The sequence below is a fragment of the Saimiri boliviensis genome, chromosome 14 (assembly GCF_048565385.1).
Source record: "Saimiri boliviensis isolate mSaiBol1 chromosome 14, mSaiBol1.pri, whole genome shotgun sequence".
Lineage (NCBI taxonomy): Eukaryota > Metazoa > Chordata > Mammalia > Primates > Cebidae > Saimiri > Saimiri boliviensis.
The window spans coordinates 92,498,369-92,518,047 of NC_133462.1; the positions used below are offsets into that span (position 1 = coordinate 92,498,369).

General features: G+C 45.1%; 1 protein-coding gene across 2 annotated transcripts in view; it reads right to left on the reverse strand.

Moving 5' to 3' along the window:
• The window catches only part of SMYD3 (SET and MYND domain containing 3), a 755,279-nt gene that overhangs the window by 18,601 nt on the left and 716,999 nt on the right, over nucleotides 1–19,679 (reverse strand). The window lies entirely within an intron of this gene.

Sequence of the window (19,679 nt, forward strand, 5' to 3'; positions counted from 1 at the left end):
ACCTGAGTCCAGCTGCCTGGATTCTTCCCATTAGATCGTGCTGCACCAGGTCTGTGCCGACATGAACACATATCATTCGTCTAACGTGTGTGCACACACATGGGTGTGTGTGTACAGGAGGCACATGACAGGGAGAAAGACACAGGACCGAACACCTGAGCTCTGGCTCCGCTGTGACACAGGTCCTGGCCGGGATCTGGTACCTGGCTTCTCCGGAACCGGTAGATGACCTTTGTGCTCTAGGTCTCTGACCCCGTGACTGGTGATGTATGTATGTATATATAAATACGCTTATCTGTAGAAATGGGCCTGTTTGAAAATTGGAGACAGGGCCTGCCCAAGTGCATTTATTGTGCCAGAAACAGCAAATTCCTAAATAAGTTCATGGAATCTTGTTTGACAATTCAATGGTAGTGCTGAATGTGATTGTCTGAGATCCACTGTTTAACCACATAGGTGATTGGTGCCATTTAAAAAATTATTAGTTCACAAGTGTTTGCTGTTCAAATTCTTCAATAAACTCATTTGTTAAAGTCAGAAATTCAACTCCTCTATACTTGGGCGGGTCCCAACAGCCCCTTGCAGGCTGGTTTTGTGCATGGGCCTTTGCATAGATATATAAAAGTTAGGTGTTGGCTTGATCATGATAAATGTACGAGCAGGCTCCCTGCACAACAGTCCAGAAAAAAGAGTTATGGTTCTCACAAACTGGTGACATGAATCCATTAAGCTGTGTGGCGTTTCCGGTGTAAAGACATTGTTTGCTGGCTACGATCTCTTTTTGTGGCATATGAGGTGTAAAATGTTGTCAAAAAAGAATCTGATGTTTAAAAGAACCAAACGATGGTGACATTAAATGTTCACTTTGATTCCACCCAGAGTCGTGAATTCCTCTCCATCCAGTTTCTCCTTCTGTACCTAGGGAGAAAGTGATTCAAGACCTGGGGGGCAGGTGCTTCTCACTACAGCAACACCTTGGCCCAGTGTAGCCCCCCAGGCCTCTCAGCACCTCCCATTGGGCCCCCAACAAGTTCTGAAGCTCAGCCACGAGGGAGTGGAGGTGTCGGCTAAGTCCCCGGGTCCCTGGACTCGCACCCTGAGAGCCGGACACTGGGAAAAGTATGTAGAAGCTTGTGCTGATAATGTGCTCTCTGCTGCTGCCCTCCCTCAGTCCAGTGTTTCTGGGGCTCACACAAAATAAGGGACTTTGCAGCCACTGCAGACTGCCTGGGCCTGGATACAGGAGTGCTTGTTTCAGTTGTAACTGGGCACGTCCAGACAAGAAAGCAAAAACAGACAGAACCAGGAAAAGGTCTTCTGGGGAAGCCCCTTTCCTTGAGGACAGACCCCTTCCACGGCAGACACCTCCCCCTGAGCAGCAATGAGGGACCTTCCTAGGTGCTGGTGCCACATCCGTCCAATCAACTGGCTGCTTCACAGCCCCGAGAGGCAGGGCAGGGTAGCCACTCCAAGCAAACACTCACTCTTCACTCCCAGCAAGACCCCTCTGGGTCCCCGTCTCCTGCTCTGCCGTGCTCGCCTGGACATGCACAGCTCCCAGCCTCTCTGCTTTTCTTCTCCCCAAATCCTAGACAAGACCTACTTGGGCTTCCTTTGGGTCAACCCAGCAGAGGCCATAAGGGTTTTCTAAACATACTGCCTTCAACTGGAAGAACAAGTGGGGCTGCTGCCAAACCGATCCTTTTCTTGAAGAGAGAACAGAGAGGCAGCATCTATTACAGAACTGTTTCTAACGCCCTCACTCCTCCCAATCCAAAACTCTCTCAGGTCTCTGCTGGCCTGTCATGGCCTGTCACACACCCTGTCACCAGTTCATGTCAAAGCCTCTCCTCTCTGAAGAGGCTGGTGGGAAGGATGTGTGTTGTGTGGTCATCAGAAGTCACTTCTCATTAGGGGAAAAACCGCGCACATGTACAATCTGAGGCATATCTGTCTCTCAAACCGTTAAGCCATCGAAATTGTTCTTAGTACTTTTATTCTTTCCATCCTTTTTGGTCCTGTCTTTGTGTCTCAGGGAGGACATGGACCAGTAGTCAGTGGCCATTCTGCCTCCCTTGGCACCACGGTGCCCTTGGCCAGACACTCCTGGTGCTGGAAGGTCATGAAAAGCAAAGCAAGGTGATGTCAGTGCCCATCATAGCAGGTCAGGCTACCCCTGCACCCGGACGCAGAAAATGCCTCCTCATCCATTCAGGGTGGTGTCTGACATGCCCACTTGTTTTTCTAGCTAAAGGCGTTGTTTCTAGAAAACCCTTATAAAGCTACAGAGCGCTTGGAGTTTACATGCACTGACCTGTCAAAGGCTGGAGTGCTCCTAACACCCACGGGTGTCTCCTGTCCTATAACCCCAGCAGCTAGAACAGAACCCGGAACGTTGTGGGTGCTCAATCAGTATTAGCTGAATGAATGAATGAATCAACCAATCAACTGACCAGCTTTGGGAGAAGAGGCAGCAACAACATGAACCCAGTCAGGAATCAGTGCAGACGTCAGGCTCCCTTGACAGAGGGTCCACAGGTCTGCATCTGCCAAACATCTGCTGGGACTGAGTCCGTAATTCTCAGTGGAGAAGAGCACCAGGTCTGCACAGGGCCAGACCCAGGCCCTGGGCTTATTACGCACATAACCTCGACCTCTACAACCACTGACCCGCCTGGGCTTTCAAGCCTCCTAAAGCACATTTCTAAGAGATGAGTCGTCTTCAAGTACTTGGATCCCTTCTCAACATTTATCAAACGATCACTGAACAAACCCTTACTGAGCACCCCTTGCATGGTCACACTGCTGGCTGCAGTGACTATCACGGATTCATGGCTCCCAGAACTCCGTGAGGTGGCAAGCCTGGCTGGCACACAGGAACCCTGCTACAGACACGAGAACATGCTCCCCCACTGGGCAGGGTGAGCTCTCACTGGGGGCCCCTCTTCCTAGAACGTGGGCCCTTGGCCGGGCCTCACCTCCAGAAGAGCCTCCTTAAGCGGAGGTTGAGAGGGCAGCAAGGCAGGGAGGGAGGAGACGGCCGGTGCCACTTGCAGGTTGCTTATTTCTCCTGTGGAAGTTCAGTCCCCCTCACTCCCCCGCACCCCGACTCTTCCAGCTTCCTCCCTGCAGCTGGTTGTTTAACAAGTGCATTTGCCAAGAGGTGGGGAACAGCGCAACGCAACGTGAGCATCCAGCCAGCTGAGGGTGGTGGAGGAGGGGCGCGCTGTCCCCTGGGCGGCCGCCTCACTGCTGCCTGAAGAAGCTACCCAGGGGCCTGCCTGCATGCAGCGTGAGCAGCATGTCCTTTGTTTTGTTTTTCAGGTTCAAATAATTCCACTGCCTCTGCTTAGCCCAGACTCTGTGCTCTCCCCTCTGCAGCAGGTTCTGGTGCAGATGTATAAATGACACACCTTTTGTGTGCTCAGAAGAAAAACTCGAAATAAAGGGCTTTATGCCAGATCTACAAACCCCTAAAGTCCCTGAAGACCCAGTGAGAGAAAGGCCTCTGCTTTTTAAAACTGGACTTTGAAAATGTGGAAATTGAAAATGAAGAAGTTACCTAATCTCACTCCAGAGAGCAGCACTGTTATTATTTTACAGACACACACACACGAGTGTGCGCTGTTACACATTCTGGGTTTTCCTGGATGTGGTCCTTTTGGAAGCCTTTTCCCCTTTCATAATCCTAGCACGCGGCATGTGCGCTCTGACAGCAGAACCTTTAGTGCCTGCAGAACATTCCACCACGGAGAGCACCCGACCTCATTTCCGCACCACGACTATTCCCTGCTCTGGGACTGTCAGATCATTTCCAGTTTTTCACAATTAACAGTTACACTATTGAACATAAACAAACACATACTGAATATAAATCTTTTTTTTTTTAAAGCTCTCTGACAAGTCCCTAGGGATAAATTCCTAGAAGTGAAATAGCTATAACAAGAAGAATAAAACATTACGAGGCATTTCCCACACACTGAGAGTGGCCCTGCTTTCAACTGTCCAATCTGAATAATGATTAGAACCTTCGCTGATGGCCCCAGATAGAATCATCACGTTCTAATGCAGGTCATGTGCGTGTGTCCTTCAATACTCGTACCAGGAGGGTAGGGACACTTTTGATGGCCTTCTGTGGTTACACAGTGCTGGGCACAAAATCAGGTGAAGATTCAGAGGGTTTCCATAGCCACAGCTACCAAAGGGAATGGGATGTTACACACATAGGGGTATCTATACACTGGAAACATGTTTCTGGGGATTCTCACGCATCTCAGCCCTTGCTGAGACTCTTAGCTGAAGAGTCATGAAACCTGGGTGCTGCTCTGAAACTACCTGCAGCTTGCAGATGACTTCGAGGGAGTCTCAGTGCCCCTCTGGGCCCCGCTCCTTGTCTGCGTGAGAGAAGTGAAGCCCTGTGTGACTTGCCTGTTTCCCCTGGGCCTGTTGTGAGGATGAAGGAAGATGCCGTGTGTAGAAGCAGGTCACAGCCTGGTAAGTGCTCAGCAGACACGGGTGCCGGGATAACAGACACTTGGTTTAGTAATTGGAACAAGACTCTGCAGGCAGCCTTCCTTCTTTCCTAGGTGCCTGCTACAGTTTCTTCATTCAGCATCTGCCTTATTCTCTCTACTATTTTTTGGGAGATGCTCCTGCTGTGTTGCTCAGACTGGAGTGCAGTGGCTCCATCATAGCTCACCGCCATCTCAAACTCCTGGGCTCAAGCGATCCTCCTGCTTCAGCCTCCCAAGTAGCTGGGACTACAGGCACAAACCACCACACCTGGATAAGTTTTAAAAATTTTTTGTAGAGATGGGGTCTCACTATGCCGCCCAGGCTGGTCTCAAACTCATGGCCTCAAGTGATCACCCTTCCTCAGCCTCCTGAAGGGCTGGAAAGCCACTCTGTCTGGCCCCATTCTTTTATTCCCCCCACCCCTTTCTGAGACAGAGTCTCTCTCTGTCGCCCAGGCTGGAGTGCAGTGGTGTGATCTTGGTCCACTGCAGCCTCCGCTTCCCGGGTTCAAGCGATTCTTGTGCCTCAGCCTCCTGAGTAGCTGGGATTACAGGCACCCACCATCGTGCCTGGCTGATTTTTGTATTTTTTGTAGAAATGGGGTTTCACCGTGTTGGCCAGGCTGGTCTGGTCTTAAACTCCTGACCTCAGGTGATCCACCTGCCTCCCAAAGTGCTGTGATTGCAGGTGTGAGCCATCGTGCCTGACCCCATTCTTGTTAGAATATTAGTGACTTCCATCTATTAGAAGCAGGTTGAGGCATACATCACACCATCCCTAAATCTTCCGTGTGGTTTGCTTAATTAATTCCCAGTAAGTCTCAGGGGATCTGCAACATACATACAACTGTTAACAAAGGTGCCCACGTGGCCCCAGAGACGGCTCCCGTGTGCTGGGCGGGGGCCCCCTCTCATCACCAGGCACTCAGAGGAGCATCTGCACGAAAGCCTCACCCAGGCCAACTCGGCGACAGAAGGACCCAAGCCTGCAGCAGCGGAGGGGACGCCTGGCCGAACGGAGTGCTGGGCCTAGAACCCGGGACCGACAGTGACAGGTCCCTGGCTTGCTGGGTGCTTATACCATCTCATGCATGCCTGTAATATTTTTGAAGTCAACCGCATGTCTTTAACTCCGCTTGTTTTTACCAAAAACAAACACCCATTTCTAAATGGCCTATATGTTCATTCTTGAGCCTCCTGGTTAGATTTAGGTCGTGATATTTAAAATGCTTACTACAGGGACCTCTGGAGTATCAATTCCTGAAAACAGGCCATCAGATGCTAGCTCACCGCTCCTGGATTGTGGATTCCAGATTATTACTGCGGAAGCTAACACACACATACAGACACACACATAAGGCTTATACCAAGTCCTTTTTAAAATAAATTATGACCCAAATAATAGACCAGTACTCAGTGTTCAGTCTCCAGCCACCACTGGGGAGAAGCACCAGGCCCTGCTCAGCACACAGCTGTCCCTCACACCCTGAACCTCGGTGGGGGCTGGAAAAGCTGCAGAGGCCGTCGCTCATACCCTCTCCTGCAGCCTTCACGTGAATGTGGACCCAATTTATCCGTTCTCTACACCAAAATGAAGCAGATAACAAGAGCCTTTGCCTAACACTGTGTCTCTGAGAAATTATGAAGTACGTGCACTCAACACGTGTGTATCTGTCGGAAGGCAAAGCACCCCCCACCCTGGAGGAGCACGCACACAGCACGTCCTGCCCGGCCTAGCCCCTCCGAGGCTGCTGGGGGAGAGGGTCCTGGGTGAGCAACAGGTGAGGAGGGGCGGGCGAGGTGATGGACGCTCACGGCCCTGCTAGCAACCACTGCTCTGCATCCAAACCAGGCACAGAAGGGTGGCACAGGCGGCCAGGTTACCCGAGCAGGGACACAGCCGTGATGAGTAAGGTGTTCCTCACGTCGGGCTCAGAATTCTCTGAACTACCCACCTGTTCCTCACACAGTGGTCACCCAGCTGCTTTGGGAGTGCCAAGCACCCGGGGAGAATTACCGCCCACTTAGCTGCCCATGGCCCGAGGGACTTCAATGACCGGCTAATCAGAAGTCACCAGCCTAAAGGAGCTGCTGATCTATTTTCTATCTTTTTGAGAATGGTGTTTTAATTCTAGAGGAAAGAGGAAAACATATCCATCTGTAGAAGCTGGACCTCCCTTGAACGGGCAGTAGACAGCTGGGGCCCTGGGATTCTGAGTGGTCAGAGGATGCTGCAGCCAGCACGTGTCAGACGCTGAGAGGAGGCAGACTTGACCCTCATCCCAGTTCTGCTCAGTGGCTGGGTTCCTGCCCCACAAGCTTCCTTTTCAGAAGCCTGAAAACATGAAGCGGGTTTACCGACACCCTCACCTCCCGACCGGCCCTTCCCGCCTGCGGACGTGTTTGGGAAGCCAGGGATCGAGAACACCGTCATTCATCTCCTGCTTTATTAGCTTGCGTGACATGTGTGGGTGCACCGCAAAGCGTGAATCAGCAGTTCGGATGGTAACTGTGACAGCAGCTCCGGGAACGGAGCAGCTGAAAAAACCTTAGAGCTGGCGCGCCCCCTCTGAGGCCCTGTCTCCAGGGGACTGTGCTCCTAAACCATGACAATGACTAGCAAGTTTTCCTCAGGGGAGTCCTGGGGCAGGAAGATGCTCTCCCCCCTGCAGGTGCATCAGGCAGCGTCACGGGCTCTGGGTCGGTGACAGCCGTGTATTACTTAAGCATGATTCGGCCGCCCTCCTCCTCCCGTGTAAGTCGGTTGCTATACACTGAAGCCGGCTTCCTCTTTCTGCACATACACACATCCTTCTGGCTCCATTTCTCTGGAGGACCAGCACACACAGGCCACCACCCCTCCATCACGACGGGCTTCCTTTTTCCTAGTAAGCACTCCCTTTGGGAGAGTCCAGTAAGAAAAACAGAAAAGTACCTTATTAGGCCCCTCCACACCAACACTGACTGCGTGAACCCTCCTCACTGCACCTGAATTATTCTTTTCTAGTTGCAAAGAAGGGAATCGCTAAGGTCTTTATTAAAACCTACAAAACCTCAAAAGAACGATGAAATGAGAAGGCTTGAGTCCTTTTTGCACTGACAGGAACATAAGTAAGTCCTGAGGGCATCTGAACTCCAACCAGGTGAGCCCAGCACAGCTTCCCAACATCCCCCTTGAAGGGGAGAGGCGGGAAGAGGAAGACAGTACTGCTGCCTTTGATCTGCAGCGCCGCCCGCTGACGTAAGCATTAGCTCAGCCCTTTGGCCAAGGGCGAGTTAGAAGGTGAGAGGGAAAATGAGAAAGCCCTTTGGAGGAGACGGGGAGGAGGCCTTGGCTGTTGGTTCATTCGTGTATTCACTGCACAAATATTTATTAGCTGCCGCAATGTGTCAGATGTGGCCTCGTTTGAATTTAACCACCTCTTTAAAGGTCTTATCTCCAAATACAGTCACATCCTAAAATACTAGGAGTGAGGGCTTCAATATATGAATTTAGGGGAGACCACCTCAGCTCATAACAGTGAATTTCCACTTGTTTTTTTTTTTGAGATGGTGTGTCTTGCTCTGTTGCCCAGGCTGGAGTGCAACAGTGTGATCTTGGCTCACTGCAACCTCCACCACTTTTTTGTATTTTTAGTAGAGACGGGGTTTCCCCAGCTTGGCCAGGCTCATCTTGAACTCCTGACCTCGTGATCCACCTGCCTTGGCCTCCCAGCAGTGAATTTCTTCACATTCTCATCTCCTCCCTCTTGCAAATCAAATACCCTCTATGTTTTGGCAACTGGCAATGGATGGTCACGATATGGCCTTCCATGCCTTGAGCACCCAAGAGACAGGTGCTCGTGATGGAAAGAGTCCACTGTTTACCACACACTGCTGCTTTTGCAAGCGCAGCTATGGCCTCATGGCTAGATGGCAGATTCTGACTGGGCAGAGACAATGTCTGTTTCCTGAGTACCTAGCAAAGCATCTTGCATTGGGTACATATTCAACATACTTTCAGTGGGGAATGAATTCTGCTAACAGGGAATCTGAAGCCCTTAAAGCCAGAACAGCAAAGAACTGAATCAAGTTTAATCTTTTATATGGATTAGAAATGCATACTCTACATATAGGAAGCAGAAACTCACAGACTGAAGTCCAAGTGAATGGTTTTAACACATATTTGCGGTGTGATCAGTCAATGTTCCTGAAACCTAATAACAATCCAATAAGCAGGAAGGTAGGATGGCCGAATAGGAACAGCTCCGAATGCAGCTGCCAGAGAGATCGACGCAGAAGGTGGGTGATCTCTGCATTTCCAACTGAGGTACCTGCTTCATCTCACTGGGACTAATTGGACCTGGACCAAGCAAACCTAATAGATATTTACAGAACTCTCCACCACAAATCCACAGAATACACATTTTTCTCAGCACCACATCATAGCTACTCAAAAATTGGCCACATAATTGGAAGTAAATCACTCCTCAGCAAATGCAAAAGAACGGAAATTATAACAAACAGTCTCTCAGACCACAGTGCAATCAAATTAGAACTCAGAATTAAGAAACTAACTCAGAACTGCACGACTTCATGGAAACTGAACAACTGGCTTTTGAATGTTGACTGGATAAACAGTGAAATGAAGAAAGAAATAAAGACGTTCTTCGAAACCAATGAGAACGAAGACAAAACACACCAGAATCGCTGGGACACATTTAAAGCAGTGTCTGGAGGAAAATATATAGCAATAAATGCCCACATGAGAAGCAAGGAAAGATCTGAAATTGACACCCTAATGTCAAAATGGAAAGAGCTAGAGGAGCAAGATCAAAAAAACTAAAAAGCTAGCAGAAGGCAAGAAATAACTAAGATCAGAGCAGAACTGAAGGAGATAGAGACACAAAAAACACTTCAAAAATCAATAAATCCAGGAGCTGGTTTTTTGAAAAGATCAACAAAATATACCACTAGCCAGATTAATAAAAAAGAAAAGAGAGAAGAATCAAATAGATGCAATAAAAAAATGATAAAGGGGATATCACCACAGATTCCACAGAAATACACACCATCATCAGAGACTATTACAAACAACTCTATGCACATAAACTAGTAAACCAGGAAGAAATGGATAAGTTCCTGGACACTTGGACCCTCCCAAGCCTAAACCAGGAAGAAGCTGAAACCCTAAATAGACCAATAACAAGGTCTGAAGTTGAGGCAGCAATTAAGAGCCTACCAACCAAAAAAAGCTCAGGTCCAGATGGGTTCCCAGCTGAATTCTACCAGACATACAAGGAGGAGCTAGTACCACTACTTCTGAAGCTATTCCAAACAATCCAAAAAGAGGGAATCCTTCCCAAATCATCTTATGAGACCAACATCATCCTGATACCAAAACCCGGCAGAGACTCAACAAGAAAAGAAAACTTCAGGCCAATATCCATGATGAACACAGAAGCAAAAATCTTCAATAAAATACTGGCAAACCAATTGCAACAGCACATCAAAAAGCTTATCCACCATGATCAAGTAGGATTCATCTCGGGGATGCAAGGCTGGTTCAACATATGCAAATCTATAAAAGTTATCCACCATATAAACAGAACCAAAGACAAAAACCACATGATTATCTCAATAGATGCAGAGAAGGCCTTTGACAAAATTCAACAGCCCTTTATGCTAAAAACCCTCAATAAACTAGGTACTGATGGAACGTATCTCAAAACAATAAAAGCTACTTACGACAAACCAACAGCCAATATCATACTGAATGGGCAAAAACTGGAAGCATTCCCTTTGAAATCTGGCACTAGACAAGGATGCCCTCTCTCACCACTCCTATTCAATATAGTACTGGAAGTTCTAGCCAGAGCAATCAGGCAAGACAAAGAAATAAAGCATATTCACTTCAGAAAGGAGGAAGTCAAACTGTCTCTATTTGCAGACAACATGATTATATATTTAGAAGACCCCATCGTCTCAGCCCAAAATCTCCTTAAACTGATAAACAACTTCAGCAAAGTCTCAGGATACAAAATCAATGTTCAAAAATCATAAGCATTCCTATACACCAATAACAGACTAACAGAGAGCCAAATCAAGAACAAACTGCCATTCACAATTGCTACAAAGAGAATAAAGTACCTAGGAATACAACTAACAAGGAACGTAAAGGACCTCTTTAAGGAGAACTATAAGCCACTGCTCGACGAAATAAGAGAGGACACAAACAGATGGAGAAACATTCCATGCTCATGGTTAGGAAGAATCATTATCGTGAAAACGGCCATACTGCCCAAAGGAATTTACAGGTTCAACACTATACCCATCAAGCTACCAATGACCTTCCTTCACAGAAGCAGAAAAAATCACCTTAAACTTCATACGGAACCAAAAGAGAGCCTGCATAGCCAAGTCAACTTTAAGCAAAAAGAACAAAGCTGGAGACATCACACTACCTGACTTCAAACTATACTACAAGGCTACAGTAATCAAAACAGCATGGTACAGATACCAAACAGAGCTATAGACCAATGGAACAGAATAGAGGCCTTGGAGGCAACACCACACATCTACAACCCTCTGTTCTTTGACAAACCTGACAAAAACAAGCAATGGGGAAAGGATTCCCTGTTTAACAAATAGTGTTGGGAAAATTGGCTAGTGGTGTGCAGAAAGCAGAAACTGGAACCCTTCCTGGCACCTCCAGATGGATTAAATACCTAAACATAAGACCTAACACCATAAAAAACCTAGAAGAAAATCTAGGCAAAACCATTCAGGACATAGGCATAGGCAAGGACTTCACGACTAAAACACCAAACGCATTGGCAACAAAAGCCAAAATAGACAAATGGGACCTAATTTAACTCCAGAGCTTCTGTACAGCAAAAGAAACAATCATTAGAGTGAACTGGCAATCAACAGAATGGGAAAAAAATTTTTGTAATGTATCCATCTGACAAAGGGCTGATATCCAGAATCTACAAAGAACTAAAACAGATTTAGAAGAAAAAAACAAGCCCATTCAAAAGTGGGTAAAGAATATGAACAGACACTTTTCAAAGGAAGACATACATGAGGCCAACAAACATGAAAAAATGCTCATCATCACTGGTCATTAGAGAAATGTAAATCAAAACTACATCGAGATACTATCTCATGCCAGTTAGAATGGCGATCATTAAAAAATCTGGAGACAACAGATGCTGGAGAGGATGTGGAGAAACAGGAACACTTTTACACTGTTGGTGGGAGTGTAAATTAGTTCAACCACTGTGGAAGATGGTGTGGCGATTCCTCAAGGACCTAGAAATAGAAATTCCATTTGACCCAGCAATCCCATTACTGGGTATATATCCAAAGGATTATAAATTGTTCTATTATAAAGACATATGCACACGTATGTTCACTGCAGCACTGTTTACGATAGCAAAGACCTGGAACCAACCCAAATGCCCATTGTTGATAGACTGGACAGGGAAAATGTGGCACATATACGCCATGGAATACTATGCAGCCACAAAAAATGATGAGTTCGTGTCCTTTGTAAGGACATGGATGAACCTGGAAACCATCATTCTCAGCAAACTGACACAAGAACAGAAAATCAAACACCGCATGTTCTCACTCATAGGTGGGTGTTGAACAATGAGAACACATGGACACAGGGAAGGGAGCATCACATACTGAGGTTTGTGGGCGGTACTAGGGGAGGGACAGTGGGGGGCAGGGAGGTTGGGGAGGGATAACATGGGGAGTAATGCCAGATATAGGTGATGGGGGTGGAGACAGTGAACCACACTGCCACATATGTACCTATGCAACAATCGTGCATGTTCTTCACATGTACCCCAGAATGTAAAGTGCAATAAAATAAAAAAAAATTAAAAACACACGTGATTATCTCAATAGATGCAGAAAAGGCCTTACAAAACTTCAAGAGCCCTTCATGCTAAAAACTTTCAATAAACTAGGTATTGACAGACTATATCTCAAAATAATGAGAAATACTTACGACAAACCCACAGCCAGTATCATACTGAATGGGCAAAAACTGAAGGCATTCCCTTTGAAAACAGGCACAAGACTAGGATGCCGTCTCTCACCACTCCGATTCAACATCGTATTGGAAGTTTGGCCAGGGGAACCAGGCAAGAGAAAGAAATAAAGGGGATTCAATTAGGAAGAGAGGAAGTCAAATTGTCCTGGTTTGCAGATGACATGATTGTATATTTAGAAAACCCCATCAACTCAGCCCAAAATCTCCTTAAGCTGAGAAGCAACTTCTGCCAAGTCTCAGGATACAAAATCACTGTGAAAAAATCATAAGCATTCCTGCACACCAATAACAAACAGCCAAATCACGAGTGAACTCCCATTCACAATTACTACAAAGAGAGGAAAATACCTAGGAACACAACTTACAAGGGATGTGAAGGACCTCTTTAAAGAGAACTACAAACCACTGCTCAAGAAAATAAGAGAGGACATAAACAAATGGAAAAACATTCCATGCTCATGGATAGAAAAAATCAGTATCGTGAAAATGGCCATACTGCCCAAAGTAAGTTATAGAGTCAATACTATCCCCATCAAGCTACCATTGGCTTTCTTCACAGAATTGGAAAAACTACTTTAAATTTCATGTGGAACCCAAAAAAAGACTGTATAGCCAAGACAATCCTAAGCAAAAAGAATAAAGCTGGAGGTATCACACTACCTGACTTCAAACTATACTACAAGGCTACTGTAACAAAAACGGCATGGTACTGATACCAAAACAGAGATATAGACCAATGGAACAGAACAGAGGCCTCAGAAATGACACCACACAGCTACAACCATCTGATCTTTGACAAACTTGACAAAAATAAGCAATGGGGAAATGATTCCCTATTTAATAAATGGTGTTGGGAAAACTGGTTAACCATATGCAGAAAGCTGAAACTGGATGCCTCCTTATACCTTATACAAAAATCAACTCAAGATGGATTAAAAACGTAAACATAATACCTATATAATACTCAAAGAATGACAAATCATTCTACTGTAAAGACACATTCACAAGTATGTTTATTGCAGTACTGTTCACAGTAACAAAGACTTGGAACCAACCCAAATGCCCATTGATGATAGACTGGATAAAGAAAATGTGGCCCATATATGCCATGGAATATGATGCAGCCATAAAAAGGATGAGTGCATGTCCTTTTCAGAGACATGGATGAAGCTGGAAACCATCATTCTCAGCAAACTGACACAGGGACAGAAAACCAAACACTGCATGTTCTCACTGATAAGTGGGAGTTGAACAATGTGAACACATGGACACAGGGAGGGGAACATCACACACCGGAGCCTGTCAGGGGGTGGGAGGCTACGGGAAAGAGAGCATTAGGAAAAATACCTAATGTAGATGATGTGTTGGGTGCAACAAACCACCATGGCATGTGTGCACTTACATAACAAACCTGCACACTCTGCACGTGTACCCCAGAACTTAAAGTATAATAATAAAAGATGTCTAGTACAATGCCTGTATAGAGTAATAAAAATCACTATAAAAAAAGAATCCAGGCAAGGCTCGGTGGCTCACGCCTGTAATCCCAGCACTTTGGGAGGCCCAGGCAGGTAGGTCATGAGATCAAGAGATTGAGACCATCCTGGTCAACATGGTGAAACTCTGTCTCTAATAAAAATACAAAAAATAGCTGGGTGTGGTGGCGTGTGCCTATAATCCCAGCTACTTGGGAGACTGAGGCAGAAGAATTGCTTTAACCCTGGAGGTGGAGGTTGCAGTGAGCCAAGATCACGCCACTGCCTTCAAGCCTGGTAACAGAGCAAGACTCTGTCTCAAAAAAAAAAAAAAAAAAAAAAAAAAAAATCAATAACCATCTAATATTAAATGTATGAAAAAAAACTACCTAAATTCTAGGGTCATGTTGCTTGTCGCTTGATAGAACACAATTTTCTTGTCTCACTCTTATTTTTATTCACATTCATGATCATACATGCATGTGCAGCCCCTGGAATATCAGCGTCAATATCTGATTTCTAGAGGAGATTCTCAAAAGGTAGAAAACCCACCTGCTTTAATAGCATCTTACGAAACTCAGCACATTATTATGCACAGATGCATTCAAATCATGAAATCTCTCAGAATGAAAAGTATTCTATTTTCCCCCCAGGTTTTGCTTATTAATGACCCAGCCAGGCTTTCTCATACTGTCTTGTACTAGAGGCATTGACTCCTCACATCTGAAAAGTAAAATGCCTAGAAATGCCTAAAGAAGAAATAAAACAATCAAAGTGGCTGATGCTTAGAAAAAAAGGTCACTCCAATTCACTCATAGTGGGTCATGCTTCTTAACTCAGCCATAAGGAAATCCCAATTCATGCAAAAATAATTCTGTCTTCATTATTCCTCAATCCAGTGGGTGTCTATGATAATTTGAGTACTCCTTTCTTGAAAAGAGAAGATCAGCACATGTGTCTTTAATAATACATTCCTCTTGGTCTTGCTGAAATGCTACATTAGTAACTGCATTTGATTGCACTGGAACCTGTCTCAGGCCCCCCTACTGATGCTCTTACAGGCCATTATTAATGCGTACCCCTTCAGGGGCTGTAATTTGGGACTCAATTTGCCATAAAATTGTCCTAAGTGTCACCTTAGTAATCGGAGATCACATGACCCATGAAACACATTGAAACGAAAGATGGCACCTCTTGGAAATGAATGTCAAATTTTCCCCAATAGTAAAAAGGCACTAGCCATTGTATTTGAAGTGGATTTCAAGGTGCTTTGAGATGGGGAGGGGTTAAGACGTCCCTCACTCACATTCCTCGAGCGGGGCCTGCGAGTCCTCAGAGCAGAGCCCTCACCTACTACATATACTAAAGGTTCAACACACAGACTCTGATAATTCAGCCATCCCTCAGGTGGATTTTGATGGTGCTTATCTTTTAACCAAAAAGCCACATGTGGTCTAGCAAAGGAGTTTTATCCTAATTCCAGATACCAAAAACTAGGTTAGATGTCAAGTCTGGCAAAACAAAAGGTAGTTTGATTAATCATTATGGAAATGCAAATCACACCACAATGAGACACTGTTTCACACGTTTTAGGATGGCTATTATAAAAAAAAAACCAGAAAATTACAACCGTTGACAAGGATGTGGAGAAACGGAACCTTTGTACATCGCTAGTGGGAATGTAACATGGTGCAGCTGGTATAGAAAACAGTACAGCTGCTCCTCGAACACCAGAAACGTAGGATCACTATTAATCTATGATCCAGCAATTTCACCTCTGGGTATATAAGCAAAAGAATTGAAAGCGGGGACTTGAATAGATATTTGTATATCAGTGTTCATAGCAACATTATTCACAATAGCCAAAAAGTAAAAATAATCTACATGTCTATTGGCAGATGAATAAACAAATGCGGATATAGACATACAACAGAATGTCATTGCATCTTAGAAATGAACAAAATTCTGACACATGCTGCGCATGAACCTTGAAGACATTATGCGAAGTGAAATAAATCAGATATAGAGAGGCAAATAATGTATGATCCCACTTATACAAGGTACACGGAGTAGTCAAATTCACAGGCAGAAAGTGGAATGGGGCTTCGCCTGGTAGAAGGGGAGTTATTGTTTAATAGTATGTAGTTTCAGTTTGGGAAATGAAAACATTTGAAAAGTGAATGGTGGGGACAGTAGCAGAACAATGTGAACGTACTCAACGCCGCTAAGTTTCACATTTTAAAATGGTTAAAATGGTAAAGTGTACATTATGTACATTTTACAATAAATTTTTTAAGGTAGATTGGTTGTCAAAATATCGAAATTTCACATTTAAATCTGCAGGTCAGCCTGCTGGCTCTGGGAAGTCCTGGTGATCTGGAAGTAGCTTCCTCCCAGTGCAGCCCACCTGCTCTGCCAAGGGGCAGCCACACTGCTTCTCGAAGCAGGTCCCCGATCCCATTCCTCCTGACTGGGCGAGACCTCCCAACAGGGGTCTCCAGACACCTCCTAGAGGAGCATCCGGGACAGCGTCAGGTTGGTGCCCCCTGGACGGTGCTCCCAGAGGAAGGAGCAGGCTGTCCTATTTGCTGTGTTGCAGCCTTCACTGGTGACATCTCTGGGTGCGGGAGGGTCCGAGGCAACTAGGGTCTGGAGTGGACCCCCAGCAAACCACAGCAGCCCTACACAAAGGGGCCTGATTGCTACAAGGAAAACAGACGAACAGAAAGCAACCACTACAAAGACCCCACAAAACCCCATTCAGAGGTCAGCAAACCCGAAGATCAAAGGTAGGTAAGTCCACAAAGATGAGAAAGAATCAACACAAAGATGTCAAAAACTCAAAAAGTTAGTGCTTCTTCTCTCCGAAGGATGGCAGCATCTGTCCAGCAAGGGCACAGAACCGGGCTGAGACTGAGATGGATAAATGACACAAGTAGGCTTCAGAAGGTGGGTAATAACGAACCTCGCTGCGCTCAAGGAGCATGTTCCAGCACAATGGAACAAGATAAGAATCACGATCAAACATTTCAAGAGCTGACAAGCAGAACAGCCAGTTTAGAGAAGAACGTGAGGGACCTCATGGTGCAAGAACCTGACAAGGCAGTCACAAGTATCAACAGCCAGACAGACCAAGCAATGGAAAGAATCTCAGAGCTTGAAGACTGTCTTGCTGAATTAAGATAAACAGACAAGAATAGAGAAAAAAGAATGAAAAGGAACAAGCAAAATCTCTGAGAAATATGAGATTATTTAAAGAGGCTGAACCTATGACCGCTTGGGGTACCTGAAAGAGACGGGGAACATGAAACCAAGTTGGAAAACATACTTCAGGATATCATCCAGAATGTCCCCAACCTAACAAGACCGGTCGGCATTCAAATTCAGGAAATTCAGAGAACCCCAGTAACATACTCCATGAGAAGATCAACCCCAAGACATATAATCGTCAGATTCTCTGAGGTCGAAATGAAAGACAAAATCTTAAGGGCAGCCAGAGAGAAAGGCCAGGCCACCTACAAACAGAAGCCCATCAGACTGATCGCAGGCCTCTTAGTGGAAATCCCACAAGCCAGAAGAGACTTGGGGCCAATATTCAACATTCTTAAAGAATTTCCAACCCAGAATTTCATAACTGGCCAAACTAAGCTTCATAAGCAAAGAAGAAATAAGATCCTTTTCAGAGAAGCAAATGCTGAGGGAATTCATCACCACCAGGCTGCCTTGCAAGAGTTCCGGAAGGAAGCACTAAATATGGAGAGAAAAACCATTGCCAGACACTACAAAAATACACTCAAGTACACAGACCAGTGACACTACGAAGCTGCTCCATAAACAAGTCTACACAATAACCAGCTAGTATCATGATGATGATCAAATTCACACATAACAGTATTAACCTCAAATATAAATGAGCTAAACGCCCCAATTAAAAGACACAGGTGGCAAGCTGAATAAGGAGTCAAGACTCATCAGTATACTGTCTTCAAGAGACACATCTCATATTCAAAAACACACATAGGCTCAAAATAAACGGATGGAGGAAATTTTACCAAGCAAATAGAAAACAGAAAAAAGCAGGGATTGCAATTCTACTTCCTGACAAAACAGACGTTAAACCAACAAAAATCAAAACTGACATCAAACAATAATCAAAAAAGACACAGGCCAGGCACAGTGGCTCATGTCTGTAATCCCAACACTTTGGGAGGCCAAGGCCAGTGGATCACCTGAGATCAGGAGTTCGAGACCAGCCTGGCCTACATGGAAAAAGCCTGTCTGAACGGGCTTTTACAAAAATCAGCTGGGCGTGGCAGCGCCTGCCTGGAATCCCAGCTACTTGGGAGGCTGAAGCACAAGAATTGCTTGAACCCGGGAGGTGAAGGCTGCAGCGAGGCAAGATCGCATCACTGCACTCCAGCCTGGGTGACAGAGCGAGACTCTGTCTCAAAAAGCAAAGAACAAAGAAGGGTATTACATGACGGTAAAAGCTCAATTCACTAAGAAGAGCTAACTAGCCTAAGTACATATGCACCTAATGCAAGAGCACTCAAATTCATAAAGCAAGTTCTTAGAGACCTACAAAGAGACTTGGACTCCCACACAGTAACAGTGGGAAACTTTAACAATATCAGACAGATCATCGAGACAGAAAATTAATGAAGCTATGGATTACACGGACCTGATAGATATCCACAGAAAACTCCACCCAAAACAACAGAATATACATTCTTCTCATTGCCCCACGGTACTTGCTCTAAATCATATAATTGGAAGTAAGACACTCCTCAGAAATGCAAAAAACTGAAACATAACAATCTCTCAGACCACAGCACAATCAAATTAGAACTCAAGATTAAGGAATTCACTCACAACCACACAAATACATGGAAATCAAACAACCTGCTCTTGAATGGCTCCTGGGTAAACAATGAAATTAACGCAGAAATCAAGAAGTTCTTCAAAACTAACGAGAACAAACAGTCAACATACCAGAATCCGAGATGCAGCTAGAGCAGTCTAAGAGAAAAATTTATGGCACTAAATGGCCTCAAAAAGCTATAAAGATTTCAAATCGACAACCTAACATCACAACTAAAATAACTAGAGAACCAGGAGCAAACAAACCCCAAAGCAGGCAGAAGACAAGAAATAACCAAGATCAGAGAGGAACTGAAAGAGATAGACACACACACAAAAACCTTAAAAAAAAAAAAAATCAATGAATCTAACAGTTGGTTTTTTGAAAAAATTAATAAAATAGACTATACTAGCCAGACTAATAAGAAAAGACAGAAGAACCAAATAGATGCAGTTAGAAATGAAAAGGGGATACCACCACTGACTCCACAGAAATACAAACTACCATCAGAGACTACTACAAACACCTCTATACACATAAACTAGAAAATCTAGAAGAAACAGATAAATTCCTGGACGCATACACCCTCCCAAAACCGAACCAGAAAGAAACTGAATCTCTGAATAGACCAACACTGAGTTCTAAAATTGAGGCAGTAATAAATAGCCTACCAACAAATAACAGCCCAGGACCAGACAGATTTACAGCTGAATTCCACCAGAGGTAAAAGAGGAGCTAGTAGCATTTCTACTGAAACTATTCCAAACAACTGAAAAGGAGGG